The sequence below is a fragment of the Aotus nancymaae genome, unplaced genomic scaffold, assembly GCF_030222135.1.
Source record: "Aotus nancymaae isolate 86718 unplaced genomic scaffold, 86718_ANA_hifiasm-v0.15.2.pri h1tg000043l, whole genome shotgun sequence".
NCBI lineage: Eukaryota > Metazoa > Chordata > Mammalia > Primates > Aotidae > Aotus > Aotus nancymaae.
The window spans coordinates 3,277,247-3,295,019 of NW_026988457.1; positions in this window are offsets into that span (position 1 = coordinate 3,277,247).

Genomic DNA, 17,773 nt, shown 5'->3' on the forward strand with positions numbered 1-17,773 from the left:
ACTTTGGGAGGCCGAGGCAGGAGGATCACCTGAGGGCAGGAGTTCGAGACCAGCCTGACCGACACGGAGAAACCCTGCCTCTACTAAAAATACAAAATTAGCCGAGCATGGTGGCGCATGCCTCTTAATCCTAGCCACTCAGGAGGCTGAGGCAGGAGAATCACTTGAACCCAGGAGGCAGAGGTTGCAGTGAGCCAAGATTGGGCTATTGCACTCCAGCCTGGGCAACAAGAGCAAAACTCCATCTCAAACAACAACAGCAACAACAACAAAAGTTAACCAGGTGTGGTGGCAGGCACCTGTAATCCCAGCTACTGGGGAGGCTGAGGCAGGAGAATCACTTGAACCTGGGAGGTAGAGGTTGCAGTGAGCCGAGATCACACCACTGCACTCCAGCCTGGGCAACAAGAGCAAGAGTAAGATGGAGAGAGAGAGAGAGAGAGAAAGAAAGAAAGAAAAGAAAAGAGAGAGAGAAGGAAGGAAGGAAGGAATTCTACTTCATTGTGGTATTGTGGGGACAAATTAATAAAATAATATCACCTAAGTCAGATGTCTACCATAAAAAGGGCACTCAATAGATGACAGCAATGGTTGTTATTGCTTTGATTACTAATGCTTGGTTTCCTGAGACACTTCCAAGTCACTTCATTCCCTTTATAACCCTCTCCCAGGATTATGAGAAAGAACAGCAAAACTGTTTTCTTAGTCTCATCTTTCATACTGTGCTGTTCACATTGACTGCTTACATAATGGGTAGTCCACAAATTTCAAAAAAACTATGTATATCTGTGTGAATGTGAATATCTTTGCAGATGATTCTAAATCCGAGAATCAGGTTTTAGAGGGGAGGTCAAAACACCTCCATTCCACTGTGAAAAATTCATGAGAATATTCCAAATACCACAGATTTAAAATCTATCACTGTCCTGGAAAGATTAACTTTCTTTTCTTTACCTTTATTTCTATGACATTGTTCTTTTGGCTCTGTCTCCAGTGTTATTTTATAACACGGTATATTTCTGCTCAGTGGATTGCTATAGTGATGTTGGTACATGTTCTAAAGGGATATTATAGCATCATGCACTAAATGGACTAGTCCACGCACCTTTGTTCAGCATTGGAAATTTCCCAAGTCTCTTCATTCATCCATTCATGCAACAAATATTTGTAGAATTCCTCCCATGAAAAGCCATCATGTGAAAGTGTTACAGTTGATTCAAGGGCTACTGTTTGCCTGCCTGCTGGGGCAAGAGACCTGAAGATATATCATGCAGGAGATGACAAGGAGCTGTAGGGGAAGCCAAGGGCTTAAGGACCAGAGAGGGCTGTGTTCAAATGTCACCTCTCTCACTTTAACTGTGTGACTCTGGGAAAAAGCTTAAGCTCTCTGAACTTCATCTTTTCATATTCAAAACGTGGATGTGCCATCATTCATTCAACAACCATGTCGACTCTGTGCTATGTACATCTCCCTGTCATTCATTCGTGTTCTCTTGTTAAATTCTCACCACAGTTCTCTAAGGCATCTAGACAGTAGTTCCTCAACAGATGCTTCCTTTTATTGACCCCGTACTTTAAATGAACATATTAAATCAACAAAATTTGAGTGCCTGCTATGGCCATACCCTGAGCCAGGAGACACATGGCTTTAAGAAAAAAAGAGTTTAAAACTGTGCCTCAAGCTTCTCAGTCTGGACACACCTATACGCATGATTAGCTAATGGAATTGTCGTAATGACAACTCTGTGCACAGAAAATTGTTGGACACAGTCCATGTAGCTCACCTGGGCCAAGGGTGTGGGAAAGAGGAATAAGGTGGGTGACACTGGAGCTGAAGTGAGTAGGATGGAGGAGGAGGACCCCGTTTCTCTGCCAAGTATGTAAATGCAGAGGAAACGAACACGACCTGTGCAGAGCAGGTTAGCGATTCTGACGGGTCAAAATAAAGAAAGAACAATGATGAAAAAGGTGAACCCAGCTCAGAGAGGCACATACTAAAGATGTGTTTCCAGATTGTCTCTGAGTACTAAAAGATGGTTAAGTGTCCCAAGGACCTTTCTGCAGTACCAATGGCTCCCCAGGAATTTAATCATGACAAAATAAAAACAATATGGCCACACCTTCATGTTCTTAAATATGTTCTTACAAATTACATAATGAAAGCGCCTATGGATTTGTAATTTCTTTCTAACTAGTCACTTCTTCCTCAGACAGAATAATCTGAATGAGCCTAATTCCTCGGGCTAGGACTTTTAAAAGCATGTTGGCATTTGGGCTGGTTCCTGTAGCTGGTTGGCACAACCTTCTGATAATACTGAGATGGTGCTTTGTGTCCCTGACTGCTTCTGGAAGAAAGTGACCCACTGTCCCCAACTTGGGCCACTCACTGTACCACTGACTCAAACCCAATGGCCACCCCAAGCAGGACCAGGGATGAGATTTGACCAATTGCAGACCCAGAACCACCACAGCTAGAAAAGCAGAATAACCATGAAAAAATTTCTGCCACAACATTTGTAGGCTAAGATTACACCCAAGTACGTTTCAGACTAGAGAAGTCAAAGCACAAATAAATGGTAGAAAGGAGCAGGCTAATGCAGAGAGTGGGACTCCTAGAAATGTGAATTTATTCTTTTTGCCACCCAGGGGAGCCAGAGACTCATGAAAATCTCATACAAGCTGTCAAAGTTACGAGCCAGGGCGGGGAAAGACAGTATATTAGTTTGGACTTTTGCAGTTGCAGGCAACACAAAAATCAACCAACCAAGAAAACAAAACAAAAATGAGAATTTGCTGATCCACATAATTTGGAATTTTGGGGGGCATCTGATTTAGGCTCAGCCATATCCAGGAGCTTAAGTGACATACTCAGGACTTGCTCTGTCTCTCTCTGCCCATCTCTCAGCTAAACTCTGCTGTGTGTTGCTTCCCTTCTTAGTTGGGCCTTCCTCATGTAGGGGCAAAGGCAGACCTTGCAGCCCCAGGGTAACATAATTCTTCTGTAAGAAAGTCAGGAGGAGGCCAGGCATGGTGGCTCACACCTGTAATCCAGCACTTTGGGAGGCTAAGGTGGGCACATCACTTGATGTCAGGAGTTCAAGACCAGCCTGGCCAAGATGGTGAAACCCCATCTCTACTAAAAACACAAAAATTAACTGGGCATGGTGGTGCATGCCTGTAGTCCCAGCTACTCGGGAGGCTGAGGCAGGAGAATCACTTGAACCCAGGAGGCAAAGGTTGCAGTGAGCCAAGATCGCGCCACTGCACTCCAGCCTGGGCAACACTGGGAGATTCCGTCTCAAAAACAGAAAAAAAAAAAGGAAGAAAAGAGCCAGTGAGTGTCACCTGGTACCTCTGGCAGAAGTCACCGTGCAGAGTTACCTTCCCAAGCTGGTGGTGAGGATGATGGAGACGCAAACCACCAGGTCCCAGCAATACTGCATAATGGGCAGGGATGGTGCCTCACAGACATGCCACACAGGCAAAAATAAATAAACAAATAAAGCCCATAACAGCTGAGGGGAGAAGGGGTTTTCATTTACTGAGCACTTCGGCACAGTGCTGGGCATCATACACATCTTATGTCATCTCCCAAGGTTCCTCTTAGATCAGTACTTTCTATCATCATCCCCATCCTGCGAATGAAAGTAAGGCTCAGTTGGATTAAATAACTTCCCTAACGACAACCAGTAAGTGGTAGAGCCAGGTATTAATGACCAAAGCCCTGCTTGATCAAACAGGGAGGAAAACTTAAGGGAAAGGGGCATTGGCCTCAGCAGACTGGGAGGCCAGAGGGGGTGAGTGGGGACCCAGGCAATGTGAAAAAACAGAACAAAGTGCTTTAAATTATTTCTTCCCTTTCTTCAGCAGAGTCTAAGCCACAAAATCTCTGACAAGTAAGCCCCGGAGAATGGGGCACAATTTTTGTTCTATTAGAAGCACAAGTTAGTGTCTGGTGCTGGGTAATTTGTGGGTATGGGTCAAGGTGAGGCTTCAGGATTCTAGGTGGGACAGCCCTCGCGTCTGATCTCATACAAGCAAATCACTAACGTACCGCTGGGAAAGGGGCCTTGGAGGGGTCTGAAAGCTGCCTTAGGTGGTAAGTCCTGCCCTAAGAGGCTCTGGCATCCTCTGGGGCCTTCACCCTTCAGTTGCTCAATCTCCCTGGTAATTGAGACCAAGCTGCTAAATACTGCCAGAGGGCTGTGCTGAGACCAGTAGAGGGTGAGCATCCCACAGAGATGAATCTGGAGGCCAGTTGGGGGCAGAGAAGGTGACTGACTGGGCAAAATGAGGATTAACTGCATTTAGAGTGTGTTTGACTATAAATTGTGAACTAGAGGTCTCTGGAAAGGGTTTGTAATAAGAAAAGTTGGCATTTCATTTCTCCTTGAATTGAGGATAGTGTTCAGGAGTACACCAGGCAGTGGAAAATGAGATATCCAGAGCCAATGTGACCTGGAGGCAGATGAAAGCTGAACCCACAGGAACCCAGGCCTCACTCTTGGAAATGTAATCCGTCTGTGAGTTGACTCTAGTTACTCTAGGAGCATGGCTCAAGCCCAGCAGTAATTGGTTTTATGCTATTTGCATTTCTAAGCTTTCCTTTTCTTTTATCTAAGACTTTTAAAAGACTGTATTTTGTTTTAGTTGTGCTGCAAAGGGAAAAGTGGGGGCAGGTTTTTTGTGAGCTGTGTTGGGGTTGATGGTATTTGGAAGGTGCCAAACGCCTCCAGGTCCTGTCCTGCCACAGCCATCTCCTCAAGTTTCTACAGAAAACAAGGTTAGGCAAAGGAACTCTACTTCTGGGAGGTTTTTGCCTCAAACTCCAATGCAGAAAAATCTGGTGTGGTGGCAGAGTGCTAGCAGCAGACCAGAGGGGCCTCCTGGGCTTCTCCCCGCTGGATCCACACACATGTACCACATTCTGGTATTCATTTCTTCAACAAGCATTCACTAAGTGTCTACTAAGTGCCAGGCGCTGTTCTAAGCACTGAGTATTTTGCAGTAAATAGCAGACAAAACCTCTGCCTTTATGAAGCTTACTGATTGATAGAGTTTGGAGATTTGTCCCCTCCAAATCTCATGTTGAAATTTGATCCCAGTGTTGGAGGTGGGGCCTGGTGGGAGGTGATTGGGTCATGGGGTAGATCCGTTGTGAAGGGCTTGGTGCCATCTCGGAGGTAATGAGTGAGGTCTCTGAGAGAGCTGATTGTTAAATAAAGAATGTGGCAGCCCTCCCCTCTCTTGCTTCTTTCCTCTCTACATATGATGCTGACTCCCCTTCCCCTTCTGCCATGACTGGAAGCCTCCTGAGGCCCTTATCAGAAACAGTTGCTAGCACCATGCTTCTTGTACAGCCTTCAGTCCGTAAGCCAAATAAACCTCTTTTCTTTACAAATTACCCAGCCTCAGGTATTCCTCTGTAACAACACAAATTGACTAAGACACTAATGTTCTGATAGAGGGGGATGGACAACAAAATCAAACATAAAAACCGCTTGTGGTAAGCACCATGAAGAACTGAAGCAGAGTAAGGCGGCAGGTGGTACAGGGAATGATAGTGTGTGTGCGTGTGTGTGTGTGCACTCCTAATTTAAAGGAGGTGGTAACCAGTGAGCAGAAGCCTGGAAAGAGTGAGGGAGTAATGTGCTGATCACCTAAGGAAAGGTTTCCCTTCTAAGCAGAAGGGAAACAGATGCAGAAGCCCTGGGTAGAAGCCTGGTTGGCATGTTCTTCGAGTAGCAGGAAGGCCTGTGTGCCCTGAATGGAGAGGCGAAGGCAAGTGTGATAGGAGAGGGGGTCAGAGAGGGTAAGTGGGGTCATCTAAGACCATCTAAGGCCTTGTAAGACACAGTAAGACAGTAAGATCTTTTTTTTGGGACAGAGTCTCACTCTGTTGCCAGGCTGGAGTGCAGTGGCACGATCTCGGCTTACTGCAACCTCTGCCTTCCGGGTTCAAGTGATTCTCCTGCCTTAGCCTTTTTCTATTTTTACTAGAGACGGCGTTTCACCATGTTGGCCAGAATGGTCTCAAACTCCTGACCTCATGATTTGCCCACCTCTCGGCCTCCCAAAGTGCTGGGATTACAGGTGTGAGCCACCACACCTGGCTCAAGACACAGTAAGATCTTTTATTTGCCTCTGAGCAAAATGCAAAGCCATTGGAAAGTTTTGAGCAGAGGAACAACGTGATATTCATGATTCTCCAAGGCTCACTCTGGGTACTGCATGAAGTCTAGAGCAGTGCTGCCCAACAGAAATATAACATAAGCCACAAGTGCAAGTTGTATGTGTCATTTTAATAGTTCCTAGTAGCCACATGAAGAAGTAAAAAGAAATGGATGAAAATAATTTTAATATATTTGACAACATAATACATCTAAATTAACAGTTTAATATGTAATCAATATAAAATTATTATTGAGATTATATATATATATTTTTAGATGAAGTATTGCTCTGTCGTCCAGGCTACAGTGCAGTGGCACAATCTCAGCTCAATGCTACCTCTGCCTCCTGGGTTCAAGCAATTCTCCTGTCTCACTCTCCTGAGTAGTTGGGACTACAGATGCCCACCACCACCATTCCCAGCTAATTTTTGTGTTTTTAGTAGAGACGGAGTTTCATCATGATGGCCAGGCTGGTCTCGAATTCCTGACCTCAGGTGATCCACCTACCTCAGCCTCCGAAAGTGCTGGGATTACAGGCATGAGCCACCACGCCCAACCTATATTTTTTTTAATATACAAAATCTTTGGAATCTGGTGTGCATGCTACTTTTACAGCACATCTCAATTCAGAATCATCACATTTCAAGTGTTTAAGTCCCCAACTCGGCTGCTTACCATATGGTACTACAGTACAGCTTCACACTACAGGAGGCCGGGTGGATACAGAGTCCCCAGGAAAGATGCTCTTCAATGGTCCGGATGACAGATAATGGTGAGGCTAAGGGCAAAAGCACTCCAAGGGTGAGCAATGCATTAAAAAATAGCTTCTCCTGGGCCGGGCACGGTGGCTCACGCCTGTAATCCCAGCACTTTGGGAGGCCGAGGCGGGTGGATCACGAGGTCAAGAGATCGAGACCATCCTGGTCAACATGGTGAAACCCCATCTCTACTAAAAATACAAAAAATTAGCTGGGCATGGTGGTGGGTGCCTGTAATCCCAGCTACTCAAGAGGCTGAGGCAGGAGAATTGCCTGAACCCAGGAGGTGGAGGTTGCGGTGAGCCGAGATCGCGCCATTGCACTCCAGCCTAAGTAACAAGAGCGAAACTCCGTCTCAAAAAAAAAAAAAAAAAAAAAAAATAGCTTCTCCTAAGGCCTAGGGTACAACTTGCTGACTCTCGCCCCTGCTCTCTGCAGGAAGATAGAAGAACCCTATTGGGAACAGCTCCGGTCATACTGGAATAAAAGAATCTGAAAGAAGACCTCAGAGGGCTTAGAGCTGCCATCCATCCTCATCACGCTCCACCACTCTGGAGGCTCCACCACCTCTTCATACCCCCTATACCCCATTATCATGTAGACCTTGACCTTTCTTAGCAGCACTCTTCCACATGGTGTCCTTTGGGGAGAGGGGAGGGGAGGAAGCCCTATTTTTCCTTGGAAGCCACAATTTCCTCATTTCTGTTCTTGGCTTTGTAAAACAACTAAATCTGAGAAGTCAACAACTAAATCTGTTACATGAGAATGCCTTATGTAACAAACTGCAACCTAGTTTAGTACTTAATCTAACTGAAAGCCTAATTTAAGAGTATACTCTTGTAAAGAATTGCTGAGTCTCAGCAAGTCACAGCAGCTGAACTTCAGCCAATCGCAGGTGGCAAACAGACTCAAATAAAGCGAAAGGCCAGCTGTAGCCAATTAAGCAGCCTCTCTGCCTCACTTCCCGTTTTCTGTCCATAAATGCTGCCTGACCACATTGCAGGCCAGCGTTCTTAGAACCTGTCTGGCTCTGAAGGCTATCCGATTGGAGAATTGTTCTTTGCCAAAGGAAACTTAGTTAAATTTAACTTGTCTAAGATTTTTCCTATTAACAGCTTGTTAACCCCAGTGCATTGGTTGATCAAGCAGAGTCCCACCAACTTTCTGTTGCTCTCCAGAGGAAAGGTTAGAGAATTCTGGGTGCCCATTCTAGGGCCACATTATAATTTTCATGAACCCTTTCCTCCACTGAAAAAAAAATACATATAAGTATGTTTACTATTGGGCTGGTAAATAGATGTCTATACCAATATATTTAAAAATTTTTGGCTGGGCGCAGTGGTTCACGCCTGTAATCCCAGCACTTTGGGAGGCTAAGGTGGGTGGATCACCTGAGGTCAGGAGTTCAAGACCAGTCTGGCCAACATGGCAAAACCCTGCCTCTACTAAAAATACAAAAGGCCAGGCAACAGAGGTTGTAGTGAGCCGAGATGAGGCCATTGTACTCCAGCCTGGGTGACAGAGTGAGACTCCATCTCAAAAAAAATTTTTTTCTTCAATATGAGTTGTTTCTATTTTATTTTTATCTTTTTTTTGGAGACAAAGTTTCACTCTTGTCATCCAGGCTGGAGTGCACTGGTGTGATCTCGGCTCACAGCAATCTCTGCTTCCTGGGTTCAAGTGATTCTCCTGCCTCAGCCTCCCAAGCAGCTGGTATTACAGGCATGCACCACCACCCCTGGCTAATTTTGTATTTTTAGTAGAGACGGGGTTTCTCCATGTTGGTCAGGCTGCTCTCAAACTTTCAACCTCAGGTGATCCACCCACCTCGGCCTCCCAAAGTGCTGGGATTACAGATGTGAGCCACCGCACCCGGCCTTTTTTCTGATTTTAAAAGAACTTATTGTCAGGAGTCCCTAAAAGTATTACGAACCCTAGACATTGTGCCTGCCATGCCTAATAGAGAAGTCGGCCCTGCCCCTTCACAGAATTGCCCTCCCCATCCTTTCTGTGCTGCTTTCACCCTCCCAAATCAGTAAGGTGGGCATTTGAGCCCCTTGAGGCCTTTATAAATGTCTCTTAGATGTGGCTCCAGAGGCCTTTAAGGTGGATCAAAACAAGGCATTCATTGTTATACTTGGGGTCCCACTCCGAAATAGGCTGAGAGGTCATCAATAAACCATTTTGATGCCCGACTAAGTTTTCCTGGCAGGTTTATATAAAGAGTATTGGTATGAACCCAGCCCAAGTAATAAAATGCTGGTATATAAAATAACTCAAACTTTGTGTCACATACATTTTAACTTTATGGACTCCTATTTTTTCTCACAGAAAAATTAAAGTGGACGAGACATACAAATGATGCATTTTCCATTTTCCTCTATTCTAGGCAGTCTGGCCAGAGAGTCTCAGGTGCCTGGTAGTCTAGATTCTTGATTCAGTGGCCCAGCGTGAATCAAGAATATCTGCCACTTCAATTGATGTTACTCCTTCAATCCCAGGCGTGGTGGCTCATGCCTGTAATCCCAGCACTTTGGGAGGCCGAGGGTGGATCATTTGAATTCAGGAGTTCCAGACCAGCCAGGGCAACATGGCGAAACCCCCAGTCTCTACAAAAAAAATAGAAAAGTTAGCCAGGCATGGTGGCACATGCCTGTAGTCCTAGTCATTCGGTGATGGGGGGGTGGGGGGAGGGGGGAGGTTTGCTTGAGCCTCCCTGCAGTAAGCTAAGATCACACCACTGCACTCCAGCCTAGGTGACAGAGCCCGATCCTGTCTCAAAACATATGTATATATAACTCCTTCCATTCACTTACACTTGTGTTCTCCTTCCAGGCACATTGTGGGGTAGCACTTCCCCTTTAAATTTGTGCATGGCTATGTAATGTCCTTTGGTCAACAGAATGTGACTAGCAACGTCCTCTGTTACCTCTTGGTGAAAGTCTTTAAGGCAGTGTGCAATTTATTATGTTCTCTTTACCTGCCTTGGGTCCACCATGTTGCAGATGGTGAAGGCGGAGGCCTGTATCTCTGAGAAGCTGAGGTCCTGACTGCCTGAGATGAACGGGTCCTGTGAGCAAAAAATAAGCCTCTTTTTCAAATATTTACTTGACAAGGAAGCATAACCTAGCCCAAAACACTTCCATAGTTGAATTTCTTCATTTCCAGGTCTCTTTTGTGTCTCACTTTCTAAAGTTCTTGGGGTCAACATAAAAGACAAGAATGCAACAGCTGTTTATTCATATACAGTGCCGGGCTTGTGGTGACCTTTTCTATGAAAGTGTGTAACACCCTCTTGCTACTGAACTCACATGTGGTCATGCAACTTACTTTGGCCAATGAAATGAGAGCAAAAGTGATGTGTGATTGGCTGTGTTTTCCCCCTCCCCCATAGCAACTTTTAAAGTCTCAGGAAGAGGCTATTCCGTCATCCTGGGTCCTAGATCAAGGTGACATGAGCAGAACTGCACCTGGCCCTTGATGGTGATGTAGGGTAAGAGAGAAACACATCCTTATTATGTAAGCCTCTGAAAGTATGGGGGTCATTTGTCACAACAACCTGATAATGTAACACAATCTCAAACCCACAAAATTTAGGAAACCCAAGTAAATCACAGAACTGAATATCCCTGAGATGAACATTCTCACAGAAGGGGGCCTGCTGGCCTGATTGGTTAGGTTTAAGACTTTTCTGGGCCTGTGCTCCGCTACTTGTCCTAAAGATCAGGACTAGCAGGTGACATGTCCGGTTTGACTTCCGGCCTCCACAGAGCCTTGCTCCGAGGCAGTGCATCATTCCTGTGTGTCGACTGCCTGGTAGGTGGATTCGTGATGCGTGTAGACCCAGCTGTGCAAGATTTGGAAGGGAAAGAATAAAGAGCAAGAGACTTCACTCAAGCCTCCTGCCCTCCATATTTATTCAGCTTAACTATTCATCTGGCAATGGGGCCTTTCTAGTTATTGATCAAGCAGTATTTGGCTACTGTTCCTTGGCTGTGTGACTTTTAGGAATAAATCCCCAGAGGGAAGGTTGAATGAGTCATCTGATTACCCTAAACCCCAGTGCAAACCTGGACTCCTTTAACTATACACAGTCTACAGCCAATGTCCTTATCAATCGGTTTCCCAAACAAAAGCAGCATTCCAAACAGACAGTGTGTATATTCACCCATATTATTGTTACCAAGTAGCCCTTAGCAGAAATTTAATGTTGTCTTGAGGGAGTAGCAAACAGGGAACAAAATAAAGAATAAGTGCTCAGTTAAGACCTTTTAGAGACCTATTTGAAATTACTTTCTCTTTTAAGTTAAAAAAAAAAAGAGGCTATGTTTTGGGGATTAATTGGAGGGATCCTGAGAAATGAAGTTATAGAACACAGGAGTCAAGACACAGCCACCCAGCCACCTCCCCATCAGGCAGTCACATGGTGAGCAAGTGAATATGGCTGTCCTATTTGGACTCATACACCTAATCATCAGCACAGTAATACATCGTTGCCTACGTAGCTCTGCTATCAGCAATACAATTTAAACAACGGGCAGAAAGTTGTGGAGGACCACAACGTAACAGTATTTTTAAATGACTGTATTTTCTAAAAGTACTTCACAGTTAGATAATTCTCATAAGAAAAAGCACTGAGCCTTGAATGCCCAAACGGAATAGAATTTTCAGAAACAAGAACTGTGACTGTTTAAAGTATATTCCTATTGGTTTTTTTTTTTCTCTCTCTCTGTCTCTGATTCAAAGCCTGCATAAATAACTGGGTTTTTGGCTTGTTTGGGGAAAGACTTTCACATTTGCAAATTAATGAACCAGTCCTAGCTGAGATGGTAATATGCAAATACTTCATTTAATAAACAAACACATGTCTGGATTTTTAAAATAGCCCTAGACTATGGATTGGACTGTTATTCATTTGTGCTCTAAGGCATCAATCCGTGACTGACTGAAGAGGAAATCTAACTGAGCATACGTGTCAGGATTAAATGAAGGAAAAAAATTCACTTGACTTTTAAAAATTCACTTGCAGTTATTCAGATAAGCCAGTCAAAAAACCAACTTCTGCAATCTGTCATTACTAAGAAAATGATGGGAACTCAAAACTATCTTTTAAAAAACGATTTCTAAGGGCCGGGCAAGTTGGCTCGCGTCTCTCATCCCAGCACTTTGGGAGGCCAAGGCAGGTGGATCACTTGAGATCAGGAGTTTAAAACCATCCTGGCCAACATGGTGAAACCCCATTTCTATTAAAAATACAAAATTTTGCTGGGTGTGGTGGTGCATATCTGTAATCCCAGCTACTCAGGAGGCTGAAGCTGGAGAATCACTTGAACACGGGAAGCAGAGGTTAGTGAGCTGAGATTGAGCCTTTGCGCTCCAGCCTGGGCAACAGAGTGAGACTCCATCTCAGACAAACAAACAAACAAAAATCCCCAAAAAACCACAACCTATTTCTAATGTTATATAAATTAATTCAGCAGGTATTTCAGCACTATAAGTACCTGACCTTCTTTGTGTCAGGTACTGTGCAGATGCAATGATAACTGGACAGGGTATCACAACAGAATTGTCATAGAATGTGATTGATACCATGAATGTGATAGAAATATGGACGAAGTGTGCGCACCCTGGGTTGGGGGTGGCGGTGGAGACAAGACAATCTATTGAGATATGGGAAGATAAGAGAGATGGGAAGAAAAAATACAAAAACATGCCTTAATGCTTTTTATCTCATCCTTTAATTTGTTCTATCTTTGTGTGTTTTAGATATACATGATTGGTACTAGTGTGGTAGTGGCACACGTACAATTCATAACTAGATACAGGCAGATATGGTGCAGATATGGTGCACAGCCACCTGTGTAGGGAGCTCTGATAAAAGTGAACAGAAACAGGGACACTGTCATTTGATCTGAGGTGTGGAGGACTCAGGATGATTTTCCTGAAAAAGCAGTATTCCACCTGACTCTTACAGGAGGCCCTGTGATTTCTTCAGGCAGACTAATCGTCAGAGGGTGGGCATACTAGTTAGAAGGAAAACACTGCAGCCGGGCGTGGTGGCTCATGCCTGTAACCCCAGCACGCTGGGAGGCAGTATCTTCTCTTCTCTTGCCATTGCCCTGCTTTAGTTTCTCCCTGTTGTCAATTGGTCCCCCAAGGTCCTTCAGTGAATCATGGCAGCTTGCCTGAGCACACATATCACATGCATCTCAAAATTTGGGGTTTCCTGCTTTCTTCTCTTTTACCTCATGTTTCTCCCAAAGCAGGTGTCAATGTACATAGCAGGGAAATGGAAACAGGACTTGCCTACTCTGGAGAGTCAAAGAACATGACAATTTAATTTAAGCAAGATAATTTCAACATCCATTTGACTTCATGCTAGTAAAATGCTATTTCTGAAAATTTTATTTTCATTTGTGTGAGATGATTATGCCACAGCTATTTTATTGTTATTGTGGTTGGGAAATCATGAAGAAAATACATTTTTTAGGGAAAAAAGACATAAAGCATGCTTTGGTTATAGCTTCTTCAATTAAAATAAATGGTGTATGTATTTCTACGCCTAATATTCCTCTTGTAGATGAATAGAAGTCCTCAGGGCCCTGTGGGCTCCTTTCCAATGGATCTGGTTAGCTGTACCCCTCTCTTCCTTGCTGGAACTTGGGTGCTCCCCAAGGCCAGTGCCCCACTGCTGGGCTTGCTACTGGCCTCTCCAGATAGCTTTCCTGCCTTCTCACCCCATCTTTGTGTGCCGGCAATACTGATCCTGACATGATGAACTGTGGCCACACTGGTCTACCTGCTATCCGGCAAATATCACTTGCTTCACTGACTTCATGTCTTCTTCATTTCCCCCCTTTTCTATTTCTACTAGTTTGGTGTCTTCTCTCATTTCATGACCTCTATTCAAATCCCACCTTCTCCCTAAAACTATCCTCAGTCATCCACACCAGAGTCTTCCTTCACCAAGCACACTCTGAACTGTTCAATTCATCTGGACCTCTCCTGTAACTGCCTTGTTCAGTAATTATTTGTGTGGTTACTTGGTAAGTGGTAAAGAGCTGTACAAAAGTAAGATGACATTATTTGTGGTTTTATCTTTTCACAGATGTTGAGTGCCTGAAGGACAGAAGCTGGATTCGCAGCCTTGTTCCATTCCCTAGCATCTAGCACAGCACCTTTTCAAGCAGAAGATGAGGTGTTTTAGTTTGGAAGTGTAGAGCAAGGGCAGGATTTTGGCAGTGCAGTGCCACTGAAACATGAGAATAGGTTCTGGAGGCAGGGAACCTAAGGTCGATTCATGCTGACTTCCTAGAACTAAATCAAAAGGAAAACCCCCACTTTCCACACCTAAGTAATAAAAGGACCTGCGGCTACTTCTTTTGCAAACCTCCACTCCCTTTTCTGTGTGGCAGATAGAAAATTGAAAGTATCAATGATTGGTTGCTTTCCACAAGCAATCAGAGTTTGCATAAGAGTGTAACTTTGTAACTTCACTTCAGCCCCTGATTAGTTGCTTTCCTCAACCAATCAGACTGACTGCCAGTCAAGTCTTCATTTGCATGGAAGTGTAACTTTGTACATTCACTTTAGCCTCTGATTGGTTGCTTTCCACAACCAATCAGACATTTGCATACAGTATAACTTTTGTAATTTCACTTAACCCTCTGAATGCCGACCACTACTTCATTTGCATGGGGTGTACACTAAGTGGCCAGTGGGAACCTTTAGAGGGTATCTAAACCCCAGAAAATTCTGGAACCAGGCTCTTGAGCCCCTATACCCAGGCCACTGCCACTCTGTGGAGTGTACTTTCCTTTTCAATAAATCTCTGCTTTTGTTGCATTATTCTTACCTTGCTTTGTGCGTTTTGCCCAATTCTTTGTTCAAAACATCAAGAACCTGGACACCTTCAACCAGTAACCACCACCAATACAAAGCTCTCCTCAATTCTGGGACCTTCTCCCCCTTCAATGAAACATGAGCAGAAGCGACTTATGACGCTTTCACTGGGAGCACTGGATTGCTGGTGCTTGGCTCTCCAGCACACCCCTCCCTGGCAAGGATTGTAGAGGACTTGAGTTGAGATGTGGCCAGCCTAGAGCACTAACAATGGGGAACAGCTGGGCTGGAGGGTCGCCCACACTGCAGCAGGCTTGGCATGACTAACAAAGCCTTTGTTATGTTAAAGGCACTGAAAATGTTGGGTTGTTCGTTACCATGGCATAACCTTGCCCATCTGATACTTATTATTTTAAATTTCTAATGATTGAGGGTAAAAGGTGACTTTGAGCCCGAGTTGGCTTCTTGGAAATCTGGCACCTCAAATACAGGAGATCTAACAGGGAGTGACCAAGTGCAGTGGGTAAGAGAAAGGGTTTTAGAGTCACGTTGATCAGGATTTTAGTACTGGCTTCCATGATATACAAATTATGTGTCCTAAGCTAGCGGTTTTCAAACTTTGTGGTCTCAGAACCCCTCTAGATTCTGAAAAATCATTGAGGACTCCAAAGAGCATTCGTTAATGTGGGTTATATTTGAGAATATTTACTGTATTAGAATTAAAACAGAAATTTAAACGTATGCATTAATTCATTTTAAATGAACAATAAGCCTATCACACATTAGTTATATTTTTATGAAAAATATATTTCCCAAACAAAAAAATTCATGTGAAGAGTATCATTGTTTTACATTTTTGCAGATCCCCGTCATGTCTGGCTTAATAGAAGACAGGTAGATTCTCATATTTGTTTCTTCATTTTATTTATTTTGGATAAAGTAAAGGAAGAAAATGCAGCCTCACACAGATATGTAGTTGAAAAAGAGTCATTTGGAAAATACTGTTTCATCAAAGTATGCAGATCTTCCAAGGGTTGAGACATTTCGTTATACAATATTTTTAAATCATATCTGTGAACACCACTATTGATCTCATTAAAAAGTCTTTAAGGATGGGGAAGCTGTTAAACTCATGGCTGCACATGCAAGTTTTCCAAAATCCTAATTTCACCTTGAAGGTTGATTAGTATTACTGTAAACAAATCATATCAGTTGTTTTCCTTAAAGTGACAGGCTCCTTTTATTTTTAAGAAAATGCCGAGCCTCTAAACCTGAATAACCTGAATAGGTTTATCCATTTTTTAATCAATTAAACATGGTGTTACATGAAAAATGCAGCTAGTTCAGCTTGTAACTCAAGCAATCTCACAAACGCTTTTTCTTGAGACATCATGCTTTAATATGTAGACGTGCTTTTATGCTTACCCCTCAACTTATTACACATGTTACAAAGATGTGTACTCAAGGGTATAATTTAATAAACTTAGTAATTTTTACTGCTTCATCAAGGACTTCGTAAGTGAACTTGGCTTATTTTGTTTGTTTTCCCACTGCAAGCACAGTCTGGTGCCCTACCATATGGCAGTAGGCAGCACTTTTATCCATGATTGCTTTTGCACCATTGGTGGAAATGCACACGCAGTAAAAGCAAGTAATATGTTAGTACTGCTGTAAAAGTAGTTTCGACCTTGCAAACCTGGACACCCTGAGTGTCAGGGATGCCTAAGAGAATCACTCTCCTTAGGCAAGCTACTTAACCTCCCTAAAGTAAGAATGACAGTCATAAAGCTGTTTGGAAAATTAAATATTATTCAACATGAAATAAAGTATGTATAGCACTTAGTATAGTGCATGGTATAGAACAAGCATTTCAGTAAATGTTAGCTATTACTATGCATCTATTCATATTGTGAGGTCATTGCTATCACTTACACTAATGATAATCTTTCCTTTTTCTCCACAAACTCACTCCTCTGGCAGATCTCAGTTTTAGTTAATTGCCTTATTTGTCTCCTCTGTGGCCTCTTTGCCCCGGCCAGTATTGACTCACTTGCAAGTACAATTGATCTGACTTCTATTGTGCCCTCACAGCAATCCCTTCCTTTCTATTCCTGTCGCTACTACCTCCCTTAAATAACAGGGTTTCCATTAAAGGCACTTCTGGCTGTTGGTACTTGACCTGCCTGAGACTCAGTTTACTAATCTTGTAAAGTGGGAATAATAGTCCTGTCATAGGTTTTTCTTTTTTTGGTGTGGGGTTAACTGAAACAATATATTTGAAAGTAACTGGCAGAGTGCCTAGCTACTGCACGTGTTCAGTACATGTTAGTTTTCCTTCCTTTCTCCTTTCTCGTAATTTTTTTCAGCCAGTCATTTTTCTTTCCTTCCCCTCTCCAATCCATCCACAACATTACCATTGAATTAAACTTCTCACAGCACTGATCAATCATTAAATCAGTGCCAACTCACAGGAACGGAGTGTTCATCATGTGAATTCATCACAAGTGAAATAATTACTATTTTTCTGATGGGGTTGCAGAGTTAGGACACCAGGTAGGCCTTACGAGCTAAGCCTTGTAGTGGAGGTTTTGGTCATCACCTGCTGAAATACCTTTCCATCTCTCCACTGCTCATTGCCCCACTCAAGGGAAGGCCATTCTCCTAGCATGGCGCCCGAACCTCTGCTCTGTGTGGTCCTAACCAGCCTCCCCACCGTGTTACTTCTTGTGCTGGCCAAACTGAACAGCTCCTCAGTCTCTGAACTCTTGGTCTTCCATGGCATTTCTTGGCTGTCCCCTCTGCTAGAAATGCCTTCTCCCCTTCTCTCTTGGCAACTGCGCCATCTTGGTGAGGCCCCAGGCAGCCCTGCTGATGAATGTGCTTTCCTTCTCGCTGCTATTGTTTATATGCTTCTTAGGGGATTTCCACATTCTGGGTGGGTTTATGGCTATTTCTGTATGTCTCGGCCCTCCGAACTAGACTGTGATCTCCCCCAGGAAA